We start from the raw sequence: 22,785 nt of genomic DNA, 5'->3' as shown, positions 1-22,785 counted from the left end.
TTGCATGGTGTTTATTTTTCAGAAAAAGCAGCAACATACTGTAGCATATGTTGAACTTAAGTTGATCCAGTTTCCCCGCAAGCGCTGCCGTATAGTAGTACGGTTGCCTTGCCTTCTCACGTCACCTCCATACCCTACCCCCCCCCCCCATTGCATGGTAACTGGCTCTTCTCTTTCCTCCTCTACAGTTTTATCTACGTCCGCTCTGGACTCGAACGTTTGTAGAAAGGGAAGCGCTGCAGGTTCTGCAATGCTTCTGAGGGTAGTCACGCATAATTACAGCTGTCAAGAGGCTAATGTAACGACGGCCAGGAAGCTCCAGAGGGCGTTGTGCGCATTCGACGTGCTGGAGTGAAAACGAGTTTCCAGCGTCGCCTTTCCTCTTTAACTCGTCCCTGTTTTGTATACACACGCTCTGAACCACCTCCATACAACGTCGTGTGCCTGACAGCAGCAGCCACAGTAGCCACAGGAGCAGCAACAGTGGTAAACTCGAAGGAAGAGGCAAAGAAAGCTTCGCTTTAAAAACTGTCGCTGAATTCGGTCATAGGTCCGAGAGACACCAAGGTGCCCAGCGGTGGGAACGTCGTGCAGTTGCTGCAGCACAGTGTGTCGAGGATGAGAAGGAATGAGGGTTCGGAGCTTGGGCCCGTCGGGGTGCATGTTGTGGCTATACAATTTGTCATTCTGTATCAAGAACATGTGAAAGGATGGGTCAGACGGATCAGAGAGCAGACATTCGATAAGCTGCCGTAACGGTTCATCGCGTCTTTTTAAAGCACCAATGTCTTTCAAGGCGGAGAGCAAAAATTGGAGGACGCTTAAGCTTCGCCTTCAAGAGTGGGACGCGACAGCGTTCCCGTCGACCCGCCAAGGGGTATAAGACAATGCGCTACGGCACAGCGATCACTTACGATGCGCCCCGCATCGGACTTTGCGCCCACCTATCACGCGGTGAGCGTCGAGCAACGCAGCGTTCGCCGCGGCAACGAAACGTGCGCCTGAGCGAAAGAAACGAACCAAAGAACTCGGTGTCTCGGAGGGGCCAAACGTCGTATCAGCCAAACGTCGTGATCGGCACGGGCAGAGAGATAGATAGTAATCTAAAGCGGGAGCACGGCGAAGCGTCGTCAGGGGAGAGGGAGTCCCGCGACGCGCCTGGCAGCGGTCCCAATGCGCGCGCGGCGCGCCTCCTGTCGGGGCAGCGCCGTACATTGAGAGGAGGGGGTCTTCTGTGTTTGCCGCAAGATGGCTCTGCGTGTGCGGAAAGCGCAGAAGAAATGCAGCGGAAACGCACTTCGCAACTCGTGTAATTGTGACTTCTGTACGTTACATGTTCATAATTACCGATATACACCGCAGTATAACTTTCCACGGCTCGTTTCGAAGGCAACACCGCATTCACTAGAGGCGCGTTTGCACCGCTTGGAAGCATCGAACTCGTGGCTGAGTGGTAGCGTCTCCGTCTCACACTCCGGAGACCTGGGTTCGATTCCCACCGGGCCAATCTTGGAAATTGCTTTTTATTTATGAAGCGCCTGCCGTGATTTATCGCTCACGGTCAACGCCGCCGACGCCGACGCCGACGACACCGGCTTTTCTGCGACACGAGCTCCTTAACGCTATCGCGTTAAAAGAGCGCAGATGGGTACGACATCCACTAAACCATCCCGTGGATCGACGGGATGACGAGACAGGCAGTCGGCGTCCTGATGTAGACGACTCGACTTATAGACCACAGTGTATGTGTATTCCTTCAGCCGTAGGGCCCAGCGACCGAGGCGTCCGGTGAGATCCTTGAGGGAAGAAAGCCAACAAAGGGCGTGTTGATCGGTTGTAACTGTAAACGGTCGACCATATATGTAGGGTCGGAACTTGCCCAAATGAGTGCGAGACACTTGCGCTCGGTAATCGAGTAATTGTGCTCGGCTGTTGAAAGGAGACGACTGGCGTAGGTGATAACGCGGTTGTGCCCACATTGGCGTTGAGTTAAAATTGCGCCGGTGCCGTAGCCACAGGCGTCAGGGCGGATTTCTGTCGGAGCGGAGGCGTAAAAATGGGCGAGAACAGGAGGCGTGGTGAGTAGCGTGATGAGCTGCGAGAAAGCCGACACTTGTTCAGAGCCCCAGCAGGAAGGAACATCCTTCTTGAGGATATCTGTCAGGGGAACATCTTTGGCATAGATTGGTAAGGGGAAATTCTGCACAGCGCGAACTTTAGCGGGGTCGGGGCGAATGCCTGAAGAATCGACGAGATGTCCGAGCATGGTTAATTGGCGGCGATCGAAGTGGCACTTGGACGAATTGAGCTGCAAGCCAGCGGTATGAAAAACAGAAAGAACAGATGAAAAACTTCGAAGATGGGTCCAAAAAGTTGAAGACAATACGATGACGTCATCCAAGTAGCACAAACACATGGACCATTTCAAGCCACGCAAGAGCATGTCCACCATTCGTTCAAAGGTCGCCGGGGCATTTCACAAGCCGAAAGGCATTACCCGGGACTGATATAGGCCGTCTGGTGTGACGAATGCAGTCTTTTCACGGTCCATTTCATCCAAGGCCATTTGCCAATATCCACAGCGATGTTCTATTGACGACAAATAAGTGTCACCACGAAGACAATCCAGAGCATCGTCAATGCAGGGAAGTGGATATATATATCTTTCTTGGTGATCGTGTTTAGACGACGATAGTCAACGCAGAATCGCCAGGTGTTATCCTTCTTTTTGACAAGAGTAACTGCGGAAGCCCATGAGCTGGAATTGTGCTCAATAATTCCTTTGTCAAATATTTTGTCAACCTCGCTCTGGATAACTTGTCGCTCAGAAGGCGACACCCGGTATGGGCGTCGGCGAACAGGTGCTGCATCGCCGGTATTTATACGATGCTTCACGACCGCAGTTTGACCCAAAGGGCGATAGTTCAGGTCGAAAATGTCGCAGTACGACTTGAGGAGGGCACGGAGCTCTGCGGCTTGTTGGGTTGAGAGATCCGGTGCAATCATCTTTGTAAAGTGGTCGGGCGGGGCAGATGCGGAAGACGCAGAACGAGCACTGGTCAAAGACGGCGCAACAGATAGAGCGGCATTGTGGCACTCGTGCGACGGTGACAACGTGGCAAGAGACATACCACGAGGAAGTACTTGTGGACACTGTCCGAAATATAGGATGGGAAGACACGTCTGATTGTCCGCTACAGAAACGATGGTGTGTGGCAAGGAGACATTGTGGGAAAGCATGACTGAAGTCGCGGGAGTAAGGACATAGTCTCCGTCAGGTAGAAGTGGGCGGGCTAAAACAGGGATGCAGGTTGCTGCTAGAGATGGCAGGAGAATAAAATCCGCTGAGCAAAGCTGAGTTAGAGCTTGAGCAGGAAGGTCAACGGGAAGAGGTAGGGGTAGGTCAAGTTGTACAACACCGGCTGAACAGTCAATCAGAGCAGAATGGGCGGTCAAAAAATCGAGTCCGAGGATCACATTGTGAGGGCTACTCAAGGAGTTCAAGCAATGCAAGGAGCCCCACAAGGCAGTCTTAAGTCCGTTTCTCTGGTGGTGTGTGATGGCGGATTTACCGCGAAGACTTACAACTGCACTACACTACTCTATTTATGCGGATGGTGTTTGCATTTGGGCCTCTGGTTCGAGTGCCAGCCTTGTTCAGTCAACTTTGCAGAAAGGTCTAAACATTGTGAACAAATCCTTAAAAGAAAGAGAAATGGAACTGTCTTACATTAAGACGGCTGCGTTGCCTTTCACCAAAGGACATATAAGGATTTTCAGCTGTGCCTTGAGGTCAACCTTTAGACTTAGTGAAACAACACAAATTTATGGGGTTATACCTAGACAGGCAACTTTCTTGGAATTCTCACATTAAAACCCCCGAAGAACAAATAAACTCATTAATAAATGTTGTTCGCCGCGTAGCCGGCACGCCATAGGGAGGGTTGGTTTCATCCTTACTAAAAGTACATAATGCACTTATAAAGCAAAATATAGCATATTCTTCACCTGTTCTGCATGGAACCTCTCATTCATCTGAAAAGAGACTCCAACGATTAATAGCTAGGAGCCTTAGGGTATGCTTAGGCGTTCCTCGAGCAACCTCAAGTTCCTTAGTTGCAGAGGCACGTCATCCTCCATTTCCTATTATGAGAACGGTTGAAACCTGTCGATACCACTTTCGCTTTTCAGTGCAGCACAAAAGGCACCCACTAGCAAGTGTACTAATTGAGAGGGACAGCGCGAACATCAATTCGGTGATTCAGGCACGCAAAGATCTACTGCCCCATCATGAATTTTTGTTCAGATATCTCTTACCCTCCATGGCGACTAGTAGCTCCAAAAATTGAACTTTCAGTTGAGGGACTTATTCGCAAACGAGATATGTTTATGCTAGCAGCACAATAACTGGCGTTATTGCGAATATACTTTAGATACCCTGGCTATAGTCAAGCGTATCTTGCCAAAACAATTCTTCTACAGCTGCCTTTGTCATTCCAAAATAGAACCAAATACAAACATTTAAACTATCTCACACGACGTCATCAAAAACAGCGGAGCTTTTTGCAGTATTGTCTTTGTTACACTACATAAACTCAATGAAACAACGGGAACAATGGGTCATCCTTTGTGGCTCGCAGACAGCTTTGTCTTGACTTAATAGTGCCATCAGCAATTCGCAAAACATGGCGTTAGTTAACGAGATACATAAGGAACTCACAAAAGCAAGTGAAGAAAATAGCACAGTAACATTCCAATGGATACCTGGCCACTGCAATATCGTTGGAAATGTTACAGCAGATAAGGCAGCTGGACAAGCGCGTGTTAATGGTCTCCCTCTAACAAAAGGCGAATTGCGCCGCATATTAAGACGGATATCAGCCCGTGGTTGCAAAGTGACATGGTTTGATCAGAACTCAAAATCTTCCGATTTATTCCACATTGACCCATCTTTTCAATTTAATATCCCATCCACATTAACTACAACCACATCCTTTGAAACGCTGATTCACCGTCTGAGTCTCGGTACCACGTACACAAAACACTTTCTACATAAAATTTCAAGCGCTGATAACGCTGAATGCACTTGTGGCCACGCTGATGAAGATGTACAGCATCTTCTGCTAGAACGTCCGCGACACGACACACAAAGACAACGCTTGGCACTTGAGTCAGTGGCCTTAGATCACAGGCCTTTCAGCCTCAGGAAAATCTTAGGTCCTTCGTCAACATACTCATTGCAAAGACGAGCGTTACTGGTCCTTCAAATATTTCTAGAAGCGAGCAATATTCTCAGGAAGTATTCAATTGAATGTTTAAATGTGATAGTGCATTCTATGCTTTTCTTTTACCTGAATTTGGCCAATCAATTCCTGATTTTTTGTAACTTCATAAAACTTTGATCCGTGATTTCTTATGTGCCCTAATTTTAGTCTAGCTAAGTGACCGGACTTTATGTTTTCTTTAGTACACATATGTGACTAGACTGTGTGTTGCTATGTTACTGAGTTGACTTTCAGATTTAGTGGGGCATTAGTCTACTTACGTGACTGGACTTTGTGTTTTTATGATTTGGGGTTGTCTTTCAGTTATAATGTGACATTAGTGTACGTACGTTACCGGAACTTATGTTGTTATGATTTCACTATTTTTGTTACGATTTATTCGTTTTTCTTTCAATATCTATATGAAAAGGAGTAGCCGGCGCCAATCAAAGGCGACATCTCCTTAATACCACATAATAATAACAAAATTCTAACTCAGTTATTATTGAACTTGTATCAACCAACTCTGTTATAGGCCCGTATTATTTTATATATTTTCGTCTTTCTGTGTCGTGTTTTTAAGGTAAAGTGAACCAATGAATGATCACTTAGTCCTGGGAGGTAAGCTAACTCAGAAACTAACTCTGTAATGTTAGTAAATAGTAAGTCAAGAACACTGGAGGATGTTATGGTTGTACGAGTCGTCATGTGAACGAGTTGAGTAAGGTCAATGATTAAGTCAGCGCAAAGCTTAGGCAATTGCGTACATCAGGAGGAAACATTGTGTTTACGCTATTGAAATCGTTGCTCCACGGTATTGTAGGAAAGTTGAAGTCGCCTAAAATAAACACAGGCGAATTGGGAAACTTATTAAGGACATCATAAAGATTGGTACAACAAGAAGATGAGGCAGCTGAAGTACGGTACAAAGCACAGAAAATAAATTCACGATTTGAAATAGATACACTTATAAAAACAAGTTCCAAGGACGATATGATTGGAACAGCCGAGGACACTAACATGTCACTAATATGAATAAGTACACCACCCCGAACGGACATCATGATCCCAGTGGTATATATTGCAATTCCTTTCACATTCAAATATTTCGGAGTCCTTTATCTTAGAAGAGAGCCAGGCTTAAGTTATTACAACTATATCAACATGCAGGAATCTATGGCTGATGACAACGCGACAAGTTTGTTAAGAACACTTCATGTGTTTGTAAAGAGCAGCAATACATCGTTTACGTCTTTCTTAATGGTTCTGAGCTATGATGAACTTGAAGTTGCGCTGCCATTGTCCCGCGCGTGCTTCTTAGCAACAGGTTCTAATTCACGCACTGATGCAATAACTGCGCAGTAAGCATACGTTTTATTATACATGATGAGATTGTTATATCACAGTGAACCTGACTGGCCCTTCGACTTACTAAATTCAATTAACTTCTTACGAGATTGACGGGTTGATCTACAAAAATCTTCACCGACAGTTATGCCGGAGATTTTAATTTTACTTCTTTGGGAAAAGATCCTGTCCTTTAGTTTTTGCTGAAGAGAACTTTACAGTAATAGAGCGGGTTTTGTTGGCTATATAATTGCCTAGTCTGTGAGCTGTAGAAATATCGCCATCGTATAACTGCAAGTTAAGCTGTCTTGAGAGCAAATAACACACAGAGCTTTTTGACTGAGCCCGTGTTCCAGCTGTGTTGTCGGGGATACCATAAAATAAAAGATTGTCACGTCTGGAACGGTCTTTCGATTCGTCCAGATGGGATTGTATTAAGACGTTATGTCTTTGGACTATCTCTGATACTATGCTCGAGATTTCAGTTTCAGATCTATCGCATTCAATATTTTCAACGATTGCCTCAAGAGCAGTCAACAGATTCGACACGTCACAAACATTGTATGCCAGCGCTTCTTGGTTATCCATTAGTTAATGGAAGGCATCTCATAATTTCTTCTGGCGTGTATCAACCTTTTCAGAGAGCGCTGCTATAGCAGATAGCACATCACTATGGGTCAACGTTCTTACATTGCTTTCAGTTTGCAAGTTCCCCCGAGGCGCGCGCGAGAGGGTGCCCCCTTCCGTTTCCTCTCACCACGCGGCGCAGCTGTCAGCCCGAAGCACTCGCGCTCGGCAGCTGTTGCGAGAGCCTTCACCACCGGCCTTTTCTGAGCTGTCACGTGGAAACTTCAGTCTCATGGTTAAAGAACTGTTTTCGCCTGCGCGGTAAGGGTGAGATAAAGAGCAGCCTAATGCAAGATCCCGAAGAACTGATCGCATAATTTCTTCGCGTTTTGTTTATCGCACGTACTTCCGACTTTTACCCCGAACATTTTAATGTTTGTTAGAGTAATGCTTATTTGGAAGAAGGCACAAAACAATATGGAAAAGCTATAATCAGCTATGTTCGATTCCGTTTCCAGACCCCAGCCACGAAATTCCGCGCTGTGTTGCCGACGTGCGGAGCACCGCACAGACTATATATAGAGCAGGGTTTTACATGTTAATTTTTACAATTGTATTTTCACTCAACACAAACAAGCATTAGATGAAGACACACTTAGTCGAAAGCATGGATGGAATACCTACAGATGAGGACCTTTTTTATTTGCAATGGCGGCCTTTTCTCTGTTTCCCAGCCGGTGATTCACGTCTGTCGCATAAAAATACATGCGAGTCACAATGACGAAATGCTGTACCTTGCATGTAAAAGTGGCCATATGCTCTGCAGATCCAATTCGAGCAAGGTTTAGCAATTCCAGCTCGTCTAGCACGTCCCAAAAGATATCCCACAAAACGGGACCTCCTTTTAAGGAAACAGAAACTGCTTTGTTTGCAGTATTTGTAAACTGTAGCATGCTTTTGGCGGGATGCTTTAGGCACCCTTGCTTCAAGCTCTTGTACACCGTAAGGTATGAGTCACTGCCAACAACTGGCACTGGACACCTGATATCTTCCATACAGGAAAGGCAAGTTGTGCTCTTGGAGAATTTGTGAACCACATAGACTGAAGAGTAGTACGAGATGCTATCATCCACTTCTTCCTTACAGTAAATGTGGCCCCTGTCATTGTCTTTGGGCGAGTCAGCTTCAGAAGTTAACTCGAGCATTCTGGACTCGATCAGTTCATGCAGGCAACCTTGCTTCCAACGGTGTGCTTCTCTCGATTTCTTCAGTGGCTCTTGAACACCCACAAGCACAGCATTCGGTGCACCTTCCACATTTCCACGCAGGCCTCTCTTTAGAGGCGTGTAGAGACTAAGCCGTCGGAATATTTGAGTTAAGTTTACACGTGAAAAAGTACAGCTCGCTACTTCGATCAGGTGGCGGCGACAATGGGAAGAGACCGCGCCGGTCGGGCGAACATAGTGTTCCTGTACATGATCCCGTAGGGAGCACATACAGTAACACTAGGCTGTATGGATGGATGGATGTTATGAGCGTCCCCTTTGGAATGGGGCGGTGGGTTGCGCCACCAAGCTCTGGCTACTATTCTGCCTAATATCCTACCTAGGTTAAACAATGAATAAAGAAAAAAAAACGCTATGGACTACCACGCCCAAATTTTCTGATCCCCTATTGCGAACTGTCCTTTTGTACGTCTCCGTCTTTTGTCGTTTCCCTACTTTTCTTCCAACAATCCTCCAGTCGCCTCTTACTAATGTCCATTGCGGACATGTTTGCTTTACCACTGCTCCCTCTGAACCCAAGGGCTTCAAGGAGGCCAGTGGTGCCTAAATCGACCGCTGGGTAGACGCCTTCACATTCTAATAAAACATGCTCCATAGTTTCCCTAGCTTTACCGCAGCAAGCACATGCTTCTTCTTCCTTCTTATATCTCGGTTTATAGGTGCATGTTCTAAGACATCCAGATCTCGCTTCGAAAAGTAATGAACTTCACTTTGAGTTATCATAAATGGTTTCTTTCCTGATTTCGTTTTTTCCTCTTAAATAGTTACTCATGGCAGGTTTCTTTTCCATTGCCGCCACCCATGAGATTAATTCAGCCTCTCTGACTTTCCGTTTGACCTTCTTTGTTGTTGTGTTGCCCACGCTACAGGCCACATACTTGCTGGTAAGCTTCCTAGTTCTTTTCCTCCACTGTGAACCAATGTTTTTCCTGTACAGATACCTGAAAACTCTCCCAGCCCATTTACTTTCTTCCATATTCCTCAGCCGTTCTTCATACTCAATTTTACTGCGAGCTTCCCTCACTTCAAAACTAGTCCAGCCCATATCACCCTGCACAGCTTCATTTGTAGTCTTCCCGTGAGCGCCCGTAGCGTCTTCCTGTAGGCAAACAGCGTGACGAGCGTCGCCACGCGGCAGGAACCAGAAGAGCGACACTCCGTGCGCCGCAGCTTTCACACTGACAGGAATCTAAAAACGTTGACTATGGGTATAGTCCAGGATTCATCTCAATGTTACCGCAGACCAACAGTTGTTTCGTAACAAATACACATTCAGATATTGTTATGAACAAAACGCTTGGGCACGGGAGAAGCAGAAGTCAAGCATTACTCGTACACTTGGAATAAATCGTTAAGCTATCACTAACATGCACATAGCGGAAAAAGGGATTCTTGAAAGACGACTGCATAGCTTCCGTTCTCCCGTGCCCACTGAAGATAGGTAGTTGAAGTCCGCTTCTTATACTTTCGTGGGACTGCACTTTCGATGATGATGCCCTTTCGTGGTCAGTTATGAAGAAGATGGTTCTGCGCATGTTCGTGTCGTGTAGACCACAGCAGTCGATCGTCGGTTCCGATACCAACAGCACGGGTAGTGGCGGTGCCGACATGACCGCTGACAGATAAGGAGACCGAGGAAGCCATGGTACAAGCAGCACGACAAACTGCACATAGTATAAAAAACGTGCGCAGCTTGCACTAGTGGTTCAAAGCTGGAGTCAACAGCGGAGCTTGTGATCACCTAGCTTTTACGTTGCTTGCCTAAGTTGTTTGTAGGTTTTGTGAGGTTATGCTAGGTTTTGCTTAGTTGTTGGTAGGCTTGGCTAAGTTGCTGCTAGGTTTTGCGAGGTTATGCTAGGTTTTGCTAAGTTGTTGCCTCGGCGGGTTTGACGTTGGAAGTTTTCGGGCAGTTTTCACAGAAGTTTTCAAGCGCCGACTCTCGCATTCCCTGAAATGAAACTCGGGATCTTCGACTCGCGTTGCCTCTTCTCAGCCGCAGCTTCGGCTCGGTGTTCTGGATCAGCTCGGCGGCGACGCACCGCTTCTCGCTTGGCAGTACGGCGCTCTTCCTGGTAAGCCGCTTCTTCTTCGGGCGTCCGGACTTTCTTCGGTCTTCCCATGGCAGCAGCACGTACGCACGGAGTAAAGGCGGCGAAAGGTGTGTCGCCGCGCCCGCTGTTCCGAGCTTTTACTCGCCAGTGACGTCACGACTCCGCCCTACGCGCGTGAGGTGCGAGGAGGTTACGTGGCTCGTTGCTTTCGCAGGAGGTTGCTAGGCAACGCGAGGCGGCGCACAGCTGGGCTGAGTTTTCTGGTAACGCTTTATGGCGGAACGAAAGCTTAAAGGGACACTAAAGGCAAATATTAAGTCAAGCTAAAATGATAGAGTAGTGCTTGGGAATCTGTAGGGCGTCAATATTGTCGCCAACAGGGCCTTCGTAATCGAGAAACTGAGGTAAATGCAGGACATGATTAGAGGCTTGCCCGGGGCATTCAAGCACTTGCCCGATGACGAAAGCACTCCTCAGTTAAATTCTGTCTATAGTACTCAACCACTCTTTGCAAAAAATTATCACTGTATTAGAAGACGAAATAAAATGCTACTTATCCAGCTCTGTTTCATTTTTAGAAAAAATAACTAATTGAAGTTACTCTTGACAACGCCGCGGGCGGTCGAAAGGTTTCGTTTTCGCTCGACTCTGCGCCGCCCACGCTTTCGCGTTTCATCAGTTTCGTTATTGCGTAGTGGTGCGCTGGTTTTGCTGGCTCGCAAAACTCGCACAAACTGCACGTAGCAGAGAATTCAACTTGCGTGTCGCGGGATGCCCAAACGGTCTACGCCACTTGACCAAAAAGCAGCTGAAGCGGCGAATCTACTGCTCTCTCTTGGCTCGGTGCCGCCGTCTGTCGGGCGCCGTTTTACTCACCTATGACAGCAAAGGGTGCGAGTGGCGTATGCAACGTCACCACTCCCCCGGTTGGGTGGCGGAAGATTTGAATTTCAAAAGAGGCATTCGGACCCTACAGATGCAATTTTCTCGTAAACTAAGTCTTTTCTTGGCAAGAAATAAGCGTTGCGATGTTTCTGGAATGGTATTTAAACAGTCCACGCCGACTTCTTACTTAAGTTTAGTGTCCCTTTAAACAGCTCCGTTGTTAAAAGCAATTCGTGAGCGATACCGGCATAGCTCAGCTAAACATTATAGGATCCTTAGCCAGAATAATTTGAAAGGCTTCCTCTCCGTCTCTCTCTCGATGACGTCGACATGCGCAATGCATGTTTTTTGTCATTAATATGTGTAGTTTCCAATAAACTCTTTTCCAGTAAACGTTGTAAATTCAGCGCTCTGGTGTTCTCTCTGCCTCTGTCCCCGTGTGTTCGTTGCTTCTCGTTCGGAACTACGTGCTCAGCAGCAGCACTCTAAGCCACTAAGCGTGTATATCTATTCAACTGCACAATGATTCAGCAATAACGATTAAACTAGCGAGGACATTTATAGACTACTTCATAAAGAAAAATGGAAATGAAGAACAGAAGTAAAGACAACTAGCCACCGATGGAAGCCGAGTATACAACTTCCACATGACGCTTGCGGTGCTCTACCCACTGGCGAAGGCAATGGCTGTCGTTCCGTGAAAGTTATAGCGCCTTTCTTTTCGTTATCTTAAATATGAGCTTCGGTGATGGTGACTGACTGCCATCGCTATAGCATCTCGCATGGGGCAGCATGAAAACTAAGCCGGCAACACCGTTCACACGCAATTCATTAGCGCTAACACACGCACACACAAGCACACACACACACACACGCACACACACACACAAACATAAACCCACACGCACACACAAGCAACCACATAGACATGGTTAGCTTTAATTGACCCTTGTTCTGGAATTCCTGGAATCCTTGTTTAGGAATTGTTCCCAGCATCCAGCTTCTTGCCTTGGACCTAAATAAGTTTTCGTAATTTGTCGAGGTCAGGCCATATCAAAAGAAGCTTTAAAATGAAGTCATGGCACTTTTCGTATCAAACACTGCCGGCCGCTTATATAAGGTTGGTAAGGAAATTGGCGCAGAAGGTCGCGATCTTTTGGTGTTCAGCACCGTAACCACTTCCAGTTTGCCTTACATTACAACTGCCCATGGATGCAGCATCGCTTCTTGAGCCCCACGTGTTTAAGGTTGCTCCAGCCTGCCTATTTGCCGAATGTCGATGATACCAACGCTTCGCAGTATTAGTAGCCGAAATTCGTAATTTTCATGATCTGTTCCTGTTGAAGTCGTTAAGCGCCCCAAGCAGCAGCACGTCTTAATTGACTCGTGAAGTAGTGAACAGGCTGGTGTCCCTGCCAGGAAGAAAAGAACAGTTACTTATGTTAATTGTGCTTCTACAAACTTCGCGGTCTAATTGTAAAGTGCGCCTTATTACAAGCGACATTCACTATATTTCTGCGACACGACTGAAAGTGGTGCGATAACCTGCTGTTATATATATATTATATATATATATATATACATACACTCTGACTACACAGAGTACAGAGTATATATATACTCTGACTACACTACAACGCATTAGACGTACTCGTGGATCTCCGTTTCTGTGTCAAAGCCGCGGTTCTCGGGTGCGCGTATCGAAAGCCCACGCTCGTCAGTAACACCACGGCCGCGCTGCTGCACCCTGGATTTACGCGCGTGCCGCAACCTTTCGCGCCAGCCAGGCATGGCAACACGCGTGACGCGCAAGCTCTTGGTGAGCGAGAACTGCAGAGCTTGCGCAATCCGTTGAAAGCTCAGGCGCAGCAGTCTCGGAGATGCGCTGCTTGCTTGCTAGCCCAAGTGAATGCGTATAGCGCACTCTAAGTACGCACGTTAACTGTACGATAAAAAAAAAATACAGCGGAAGAGAGAAACGGGAAAGCGAGCAGTGAAAGCGCACAGCGTAAACAGAGGCTGCGCTCTGGCGAGTTCTGCAGTTTGACTGCTATGAAGATGGATATGCTGTGTCAAAATTCCTGGGTACGTCGCGGAATAACGCCTGCCGTCTTGGTTTCTTTCGTCCCATTCCTCTCGCTTGGACAAGGCATTTCTATTTTTCTTGCTCTTTTGCGTTTGGTCAACTGTTTCCCACATTACTCATACTTCCACTCGAAGAAACCATTTTCGACACGTTGGCACAGCCCCAAAAGCAGCGAGGAACTCGTGCTATAGGACGAAAGTGAACGACGCAAGCTTCGTTCCACGCAGTACCAGAAAAGAGGAAAATGGTTAGAACCGCCACCCATGAGCTGCGGTCTTAAAGGCTGCAATCTGCTTCTCGACAGTGATATTGTCACGTTGTAGTGGCGATGAAGAACACAGTGTAGGAAAATCTGAATCACGAAACTATATCTTTTTTTTTTACTGGGAGAGACTGTGCCCACAAAAGCGAATGGCACTCGAAGCACAACGATAGTGGCGAGCACAGTTTGCGATCGCCGAAAACTTCATCATCGGATCAGCGCGTCGGCTTTTATATATGAGTCGTCGAAGGTTCCAGCGCAATCGCCGGTGCCTGTGGGCCTTCCATAAAGTATTACACAACTGGCGTTGCGCATACAGTCAGATTACACAAGAAACAATCATATTACTCCGAAACTGCACGCCAGAGTCAGAGCCAGATTCGAAGCAGTTGTCAGCAAAATCTAGGAACAAGCGCTTGTCAGTTGAATTAAAGCGCCGGGCACCGTAGGAATGGAAAGCATGCCCGCCCGTCCTCACGGCCCAGCAGATCATGCTGCGCGAACCAGCGCCTCCCCCCCCCCCCCATTTCGAGCGATTTTTTCAGAGCCAAACATGAAGCTGCGTTAAAGTACACTTCCGGGCTCTCGTAAATGATCAGTTGGGAAAAACGTACTGGTGGAAAAGCTTTTTGTCAAAATATCTGCCTCTATAGCGCTTCAATAAAGTGTGCGGGCACGGAGAAATATCGCATGCTGTCTAAAACCAAGTTCCAAGATCAAGCAACTTGGTCGTGCCAGAAAGAATAGGAAGGAATAGTGCATTTAAAAGTCAGAAATATGTTGGAATAAATTATTCATGCAGGCAAATGCTTTTGTCGAAAGCGCCCTTAGACAAGGATCGATCACGAAAAAGATCGATCACGAACACTCGCTCTTACGTTCATATGCACATATGCCGCAGCTGCAAGAATAAGGTTGCAGCATTACAGTTGAATGAAAGATACCAAACTAGCGTGCATCCCTAATTTTTTTATTTTATTTTTCTCCATTCGGGGGTTTTACGTGCCACTGCCACGACATGATTATGAGGTATGCCGTAGTGGAGGACTCCGGATTAATAATGAGCGCCTGAGGTACTTTACCATGCACCCAACGCACGGCACACAGGTGTTTCGGCATTTCGCCCCCATCGAGATGCAGCCGCCGAGGCCAGGATTTGATCCCGCACCCTCGGCCTTATCAGCGCATTGGCGTAGCCACTACGCCACCACGGCGGGTGCATGCCTCTCCATAGAGCACTCAACAGTTGCCCTTTTGCTGGTTGTTGTAATGTAACTGTTCTAGGCGCGCTCAACGTTGACGAGCTCTTTACAAAATCCTCGCCAACATCAATTATTTAAATTTGTCGTTGATCTAACGCTCAGTGACATATTTTACCTAATTGGTGATATCGTCAATTTGGAATTCTCGCTAATTAGTTTCGAGATAAAAATGAATGAAACGGACACTTGGCCCACGTACGACCTGCATTATTCACCGAGCCTATAAAACGCTTGACCCCGATGGCCTGCATGCAAAGAGCTCGACTAACATTTCAAATATATATATATACGCTTACCTAATTTCGCATTGCCTGCTCGTGTAATTACGAACATATTAGCGCTATTGTGATTGGTAGATGCACGTACCAGAAATAACGTAAACGCCGAGGGTGGTCATGACGTAAAACTGAAATCTGCACACTTCACCCCCGTGCTTCCGTAAATATTGCCTGCGTCTAGTTAATAAACAGTTTTAGTACTGCGCTATGACGACACGTACGCAGCACGAAAGTGCTTTGAGGAACGTAAGAGCTCGTGTCGCGTTATAGCTTTTAGTACTGCGAAATGCCTACGTACGTAAGCGGGCGAGCGTTATGCTATGTTCAGACTACGTTCGTAAGGCGCCGATTTTTCGTAACATACGTAAGCGGAAGCGCAACAAGCGTATGCGTCTAGTTCAGACTGCGAACGTAAAGGTACCAACGTGCGCAATTCTCGCAAATATCGTGGGTGAGAGTGTTAAAGGGTCGGCAACATTTACGACTGTTATGTTACGACCGTTGCGACACAGCCAATGACCGATAAGCTTTCGGCTTTCAACAACCGGTGACGACACTTCCGTCCTCCCGTCTGCAGACAGCTCCGGGCGCGGGAAGTGCCATTCCGCCATTCCGTGCGCACGATTGGCTGTGTTCGTGAAAATTTTTGCAGTGCGCCTTGCGAGACTGTTTTCAGTTCATCTGGTTTATCCGCCGAGGAAATCGATGGCCGCAGATACGTGCTCCGAACTTCGATGAGTGGTCTCATTAGGTTTTCAAGGAAGCGGAACTGCTGGGGCGACATGCGCATGATGTTATGAAACATCGCAGCGTCACCAACTCGGAGCTTGGCGAAAAGGTTGTGAAAATCGCCGTCCACGGCCCTGCCGAGAAATACTTGCCGCACCCAAACCTTTCTGCGTCGCCTTCGTCGTCTTTGGGCGATTGAATACATGACTATAAGTTTGTTTTGAGCGTGAATTTCTTCGATCTCGGCCAGCGCTCGCATGTTGGCAGGAGCCATATTGGACCGCTGGTGACGTCGACTCTGCAGCTCCAAATTTGATTGGCCTGTTGTAAAAGCTGTAATTTAAGCAGCAGTAAATGTGAACAAAGGTGCCGGCTTAACTGCCGTAACGTTTTTTACAGCCGTTACGTTCGATACGCCAAAAGAGCTGTTACGCGCGTTACGACCGTAGTGTGAACATAGCATTAGACGCCGGCCGCGTAGGAGCGCATTGGCCGCGTCCGCCAGTACGTCGGACCGTCGGTCGAACTATGGATGCTGTTGATCTCGGTAACGCGGTGTAACGTGTGGGCGTGTTCCCTCTTCGTCGAACTATATTTAGGCCTTTAATGGACTACCTTTAATATGGATGAAATACACGAATCATATCGAGAAAAATAAAAGCCGAGTGCTTGCTTTCTGAGGCTGGCACAATCATTTGCGACGAACTGCGCCGAAAGCAGGTAGCCTTTCGCGCGAACAGCACACACTGAACACTTGCTCAAAAACAAAGTTCCTATTTTCGCTATGCATTCCCAGCGTGCAGTATCCGCAGGAATGGCTTCTGCGTGTTCACTTCAAGCAGCAAAGCCAAGTCGTAGGCCATGGAAAAGTACAGCCTTCCGCTGGTCGCCTTTGACGCTGCCATTTTGGGAAACTCTTTTGTCTCGCGCTCTCCCGAACAAACGAGAACCACGAGAGCAACACGCAAAGCTCCCCACGTACGCACGCAAGAATCGGATGCGTGCGTGTGGAGCAGCGGCCGCGTATACACCACGTACCGTTCGCGTTGCGTTCTGCACATGCGCACTTTGCAGAACGTAGCGATCTTACGTACGCAGTACTAAAACTGTCTAATATCCTAGAACAAAAATTGGAGGACGCTTAAGCTTCGCCTTCAAGGGTGGAGCGCGATAGCGTTATCGCAGCCCGTTCGCACCACCCACTCATTCGCTCGGCATGCTCTTCAGTCACACAAAGACGAAACGTGCGCCTGAGCAAGCGGAACGAACCAAAGAACTCGGTGTCTCGGAGGGAGAAACGATCTACGCGAGCCAAACGTCGTGATCGGCACGGACAGCCGGGCCGCGACGCGCCATGAAGGCGAACGCGGTTATGGGGCTTACGCCTCGATGAGATCGTCCTCTATCTCGCTTGGGAGCACCACGCAGACGCATGACTCTTCGCCAGTAGCACGGCACACATCGCAGGGGACGCTTTCCCACCAGACGCGCTATGGCGCAGCGATCACGTCAGAGGAGTCCTGCATCGGACGCTGCACCTAGGAATCGCGCTGTGAGCGGAAAGAGGAGCCGCGTCGCCTGAACACGAGCGTTCGAGTGACGCACGCTGGAAGTTGGAAGGGGAGAGAGCGAGAAAAGTTATTAAACGCAAGGGTATTGGGACATCCTCGCACCGGTCCCCACACGGCCCCAATGCGCTCAAACGAGACGAAGGGGAGGCGCGGGCGAGTGGCGCACCACCTGTCCGGGCAGCGCCGTACATCGTGAGAAGGGGGTCTTCTGTGTTTGCCACAAGATGGATCTGCGTGTGCACCAAGCGCAGAAAAAATGTAGCTAAAACGTACTTCGCTACGTGTTTAACTGCGACTGCTGTAATCTACATGCTCATAATTACCAATATACACCGCAGTATAACTTTCTACGGCACGTTTCTAGGGCAACACAGTATTCACTAGAGCCGCTTTTTTGCGCCTTGAAGCATCGAACTTATGGCTGAATGGTAGCGTCCCTGTCTCACACTCCGGAGACCCTGGTTCGATTCCCACCCAGCCCATCTTGCAAGTTGTCTTTATGTGTTGCCTTCCACCATTTCTCGCTCACGGCCAACGCTGACGACGCCGACGACACCGGCTTTTCTGCGAGACGAGCTCGTTAACGCTGTCGCGTTAAAGCTTCGAATGACAGAAAGCTGAGCTAGTTGGTAAGGATTCATTATGCAAAAAAGAGGTGAGGCCTGCAGACAAGACACAAGAGTAGTAGACAACACGAACGCCGACTATCAACTGAAGGGAGGGAGCACAGGGGCGAAAGAAGACAAAAAACTTATCTGCGCAAAGAATGGTAACACCACGGGTCAGTCAGGTACACGTGCCAGTCTACGTGAGAGATAACTGTTAGGGCTCTTAATCTCTTACTTATGTAAAGTAATCGAAGGCTGACTCACGCACGCACTTCCACCATTATAGATATGCCATGCCTCTACCATAAGACGCGTATCTTCATTCTTATGCCTGTATAATATCGCGCATTCATCTAACTCTGCCGTGCACTTACAATCTTGGCAATGTAGGGAAAGATTAGAAGGCGATCCACTGGTTAACGACCTTTTATGTTCCATTAGCCTCTGATTGATACACCGTCCCGTTTGCCCTACGTAGAACTGGCCACAGCAAAGGGGAATTTTATAAACCACACCCATAAAATTCCCCTTAGCTGTGGCCAGTTCTACGTAAAGCAAAACTACTACTACAAGTGCTACTAGCACCACGCAGTAGCACTTGTAGCACTACAAACACCAGTTCAGGCTGCAGCGTCTTGTGCAGGTTTGTCTAGCTTAAAAACTGCAACAGTGCCCTCGTCGCCCTTGGCTGCGGTGGCCTGTGAGATCGGCATTCTAAAACGACTTAACGTCATTGATGAAAACGCGTTATCGTGGTTGCGAGCGATCGTCTCTTGTAAGCTGTAGCAAGAACAGTCACACAAAAGGTGTTAAAGCCACAATCACACGAGGCGTTGTCGTCCCATTCTATTTGAAAAGCAAGAAACTTCGTAACAGCCACTCCTAGTCATATTCGACAAAGCAGGGTAGCCTTGCGTCGGCAGAGTCCAGCTGTGATTCGAAGGCGGAGAGAAGAGTGCCGGTGGTGCAGCCAGTCGCCTTGAAAACTTGGGGTGTTTTACATGGATAACGTGATATCTCGTGCAAGCACTTCAAGTTTTCTTGCGGCATCTGTTCTTGATATCAGTACCGACTCCTCTTAGCTACCTTGAAGCGCCGACCGAGCACTGTTTTAGGCATGTTCTATACCTATGACGCCGCTGTGACTTGGAAGCCACTGAACTGTCACGTGGTGTCTTTCCTCAGCCAAGGTATGGATTAGTTCTCTTACCTCGAATACTAGTGTCCGTGTGGTCCGCGCTGCAGGGCTGATAGTAAAGACAGCAGTGCTGCTTTCTAATCACTGCATACTGGCTGAAGAGACGAAGGGCAGCGCAAAGAGCTGCAAGTTTCGCAGACGTCGATGTCGTTGGGCGGCACGTCTTGTAACTGATGGTGGTGGCTCTCGCTGGGGAAACCATGGATGGGAACGGGGTCACCGTGTCCTGTCGTGCAAAAGGAGGATAGATAATTGTTTAAGAGCAAGATGTTACAGCTCAGATTTTTCCTGATTCAAGGTGCCATGAGGTGCACTGCGCGTTGAACCAAATACCATCGGGGAGGAATCGATTTATTAGTTGCGAGGGTGAAGCCTAATGGAAGATAGGTGTAATAAACAGAAATACTACCACAAAATGACGCCTGCGGCCTTTCTTACTGCAGTCATGCAAGTAAGTGGGAGCGATCTCGGGCAAAGTGCTTAACCTGCGGTCTCCACAGAACCTCCAAAGCAATGCGTGTTTGTGGTGGCTGGTCCCGGGCGATTACAATGATCGCCGCTGTTTACGCGAAATTCGGCAAAACAAGGCAAACTCTGAGAGCCCGAGCTTGAATAGCCTGTAGAGCACGAATATTTGCCCTGTAAGTGTTTGTTAGTACTGGAAGATTGCAATTCAGAACGATTATAAAAAGTGCCTCGTACAATTCCAACATTGATATTACATGCTCCGACAGTTCCTAAATATTTTTGCCCAGGAACTTGAAAAGCTCAAAAATTGCTGTCAGGCGCAGTTTCAACTAGGTCACGTGTGGGCTCCATGGACCCCCTACCGCTCTACAGTGTACGTGGTTTGTTCAGGCTCGTCTCTCTTTCTCTCTGTCTCTCCCTTCCACTCTCTCACTTTTTATTCCCCTTAATCCTTCCCCCCGTGCAGGGTAGCCAACTGGAACTGCCTCTGGTTAACCTCCCTGCTTTTCTAAGTATTCTTTTCTCTCTCTCTATGGGAGATCTCTATCAATGATTATGTAGAGAAATGTATGAGTCTTTACATCAGAGATGATCTGAACGTTTATAGAGACGGCGTAGAATGTCATCGGTTGCCGAGTGAATATTTCGAAACCTTAGATGCAGAGGTACACCTCTGTCAGAGTAGCAGCTTTTTCAAGCCTTGCACGTATCTGAGGACGTGTCACACCCGAAGGCCATACACACACGTCATCTGCGTATATTAATATCTTTATCGCTGCTGCCAGATGTTCAACGAGACCAATGAGCGTAAGATTGAACAGGGTGGAGCATAGTATTCCACCTTGAGTGATAACCCGACAACAGCGACAGTTTGGTAAAGCGGGCTTGAGCAAAAAGTAAACTCACGACGAATGGCAGTATATATGCGTATTCACCTGCCCTTTCATTCTCAATTGATTCATGGCACGCCCGTTAGTTCATTTTGACCACTGCATGCTTTCAGTATCACTTTGCCATTTCCAATCTGATAGTATGCGTCTTTGTGCAGACGTGCAATAGTATAACAATTTTAAAGACAATGTCTTCTTTAGTGAAATTAGACCAATTTGGGCTTTGTGGGATATTGGTACCTGGATGCCACTTTCGAACCACTTTCGCGAAAATAAGGCGATTTGAGGTCTTCTGGTTAACGCACGACAATGAAAAATGCGCCAAAATGCAGCTATGAATAAAAAAAATGCACCAAGTTCGCGCAGAGCTATGTATGGAACACTAATAATGCCTAATTAGCGCAACAAAGTCGAAATTAAACCCATATGTGCTCGTGCAAACGGCACGCACCTAAAACCGGAACTGAAAGTTTGGCTTTATTCAGCGAAAAATATGGGCCAATCCCGTACATAGTGCAGTCCACAAAATATGGGTCGGTCAGAGGTAGTGCAATCTAAAGAACAAACCACATGGTACACTAATGCGTCCAAGAGTATTTTGTCTTTCTTCGATGTCAATGGCTGCTGACTTGCGTTTTTTATACTGTATATGTAAACGAGACATTCGCAATAACTTTTTTTTTATTTTTACGTAGATCCTCTGTGAGGTGCATTGCTAAGCTGCTCGCTGATGCGCGGAGCCACAATGATTTACTAATGTTCGAACAATAAGAACTAATAAAGAAAACTAAAACAATAATAAATAAGGACGTTTCAATGCAGTCGTTTCAAAAGAAGGAAATCTTTCGTGCGCAGAAATTTCTGTGCACGCCAAGGTAGTGTAAATAACACGCGGCGTCCCACTATACTGTCGTCTGCTACCGAAGGTATAGTATGAAGACGTAAACAATCAAATAGTATGCTTGTAATATCGATACATTTAACCTTTTCACGCTCGCCATCGTATGAGCTATCTTGTTTCAGAAGTACTTATAGCACCACGAGCTGTCAGTCGACGCAGAAAACGAATAACCAGCACATACTATCACATAATAAACAGCTCTATTTTGTTTTGCTGTGTCGATGGATTTACTGCGTACAATTGTGTCTGGATCACTTATGATCTGAGAATGCTATCTCGTTTCAGCGCGCAGACGAACGAGATCCTAAATTTGAATGTGATGCGAGAGGCTCGATATTATGTGAGACGTCTGTGATTTGGGAAGCCGCATCACACTACGCGGTTTACTAAACGAGAACATGACTGTTTTACAAGCCTAAGAATAGCGATTCGTGCCTGTACTGTACGTCCCACAAAGTAAAAAAGAAAACAAGAAAAAAGAAAGAGAGACAGAAAGAGAGAGAGAGGCCATTCCTTCTATTCACGAGCGGCCGTTTGTTTAACCTGCTTGCGGCATGCTCGCGGCGTGGCTGTTCTCCTGCGGGCTTGGCCGGCGCATTTCGCGTGGGGGGCAGCGTGTTGTAAACGACGCGCAATTTGGACCTCATGGCGCTCCGCGATCCGTTATCGTCGCTGTAACCGTTGCGATCATCACCACCATCACAGCAGGCACGAAAATCACCTGGCGGCCGATTTTTGGCAAGTGGGCAGCAAGCGCCGGAGCTAGGGCACGTGCGGTAACACGGGAGCCGTTGTTATTCATTATAAAGGTAATCTCTCTCTCTCTCTCTCTTTCTCTCTCGCTCGCTAATGAGTACTTGCACGCGGCTGTTCCTCCACGTGTGACGTCTTCTGTCTGCCTGAAATTTGACGCCATCTACGCGACGCATGCAAGCGACCCTTGACGATGCCAGTCCTCATCCCCTCATCGAAAGCGATAAGTGCCGTGCGAGGCCAGTTATTCCGAGAGAATCATTAAATTCATCAACAAGATAGTTGTATTTTTTTCGAATTTGTTGTTTGTTTGCCTGTCTGTTATTTAAAACTGTGTCACGCCGACGCAGACCCCCACCTGTTTCTCTGTTGGAAGCTC

At 47.4% G+C, this 22,785-nt stretch overlaps 1 protein-coding gene and 1 long non-coding RNA gene across 2 annotated transcripts in view; one reads left to right on the top strand and one right to left on the bottom strand.

Annotated features, from left to right (window-relative positions):
- The window catches only part of LOC135910448 (uncharacterized), a 98,812-nt gene that overhangs the window by 22,286 nt on the left and 53,741 nt on the right, over positions 1-22,785 (bottom strand). The window contains exon 2 of the long non-coding RNA XR_010567072.2: positions 19,407-19,620. This is a non-coding gene — a long non-coding RNA (uncharacterized lncRNA). The remainder of the gene's footprint in view (positions 1-19,406; positions 19,621-22,785) is intronic.
- LOC135910438 (uncharacterized) overlaps positions 1-22,785 on the top strand; it is a 41,740-nt gene that overhangs the window by 15,731 nt on the left and 3,224 nt on the right. The window lies entirely within an intron of this gene.

Source organism: Dermacentor albipictus, chromosome 1, assembly GCF_038994185.2.
Source record: "Dermacentor albipictus isolate Rhodes 1998 colony chromosome 1, USDA_Dalb.pri_finalv2, whole genome shotgun sequence".
NCBI lineage: Eukaryota > Metazoa > Arthropoda > Arachnida > Ixodida > Ixodidae > Dermacentor > Dermacentor albipictus.
Note: the sequence above shows the minus strand (reverse complement) of the source record. Positions and strands in the feature narration are given on the sequence as shown.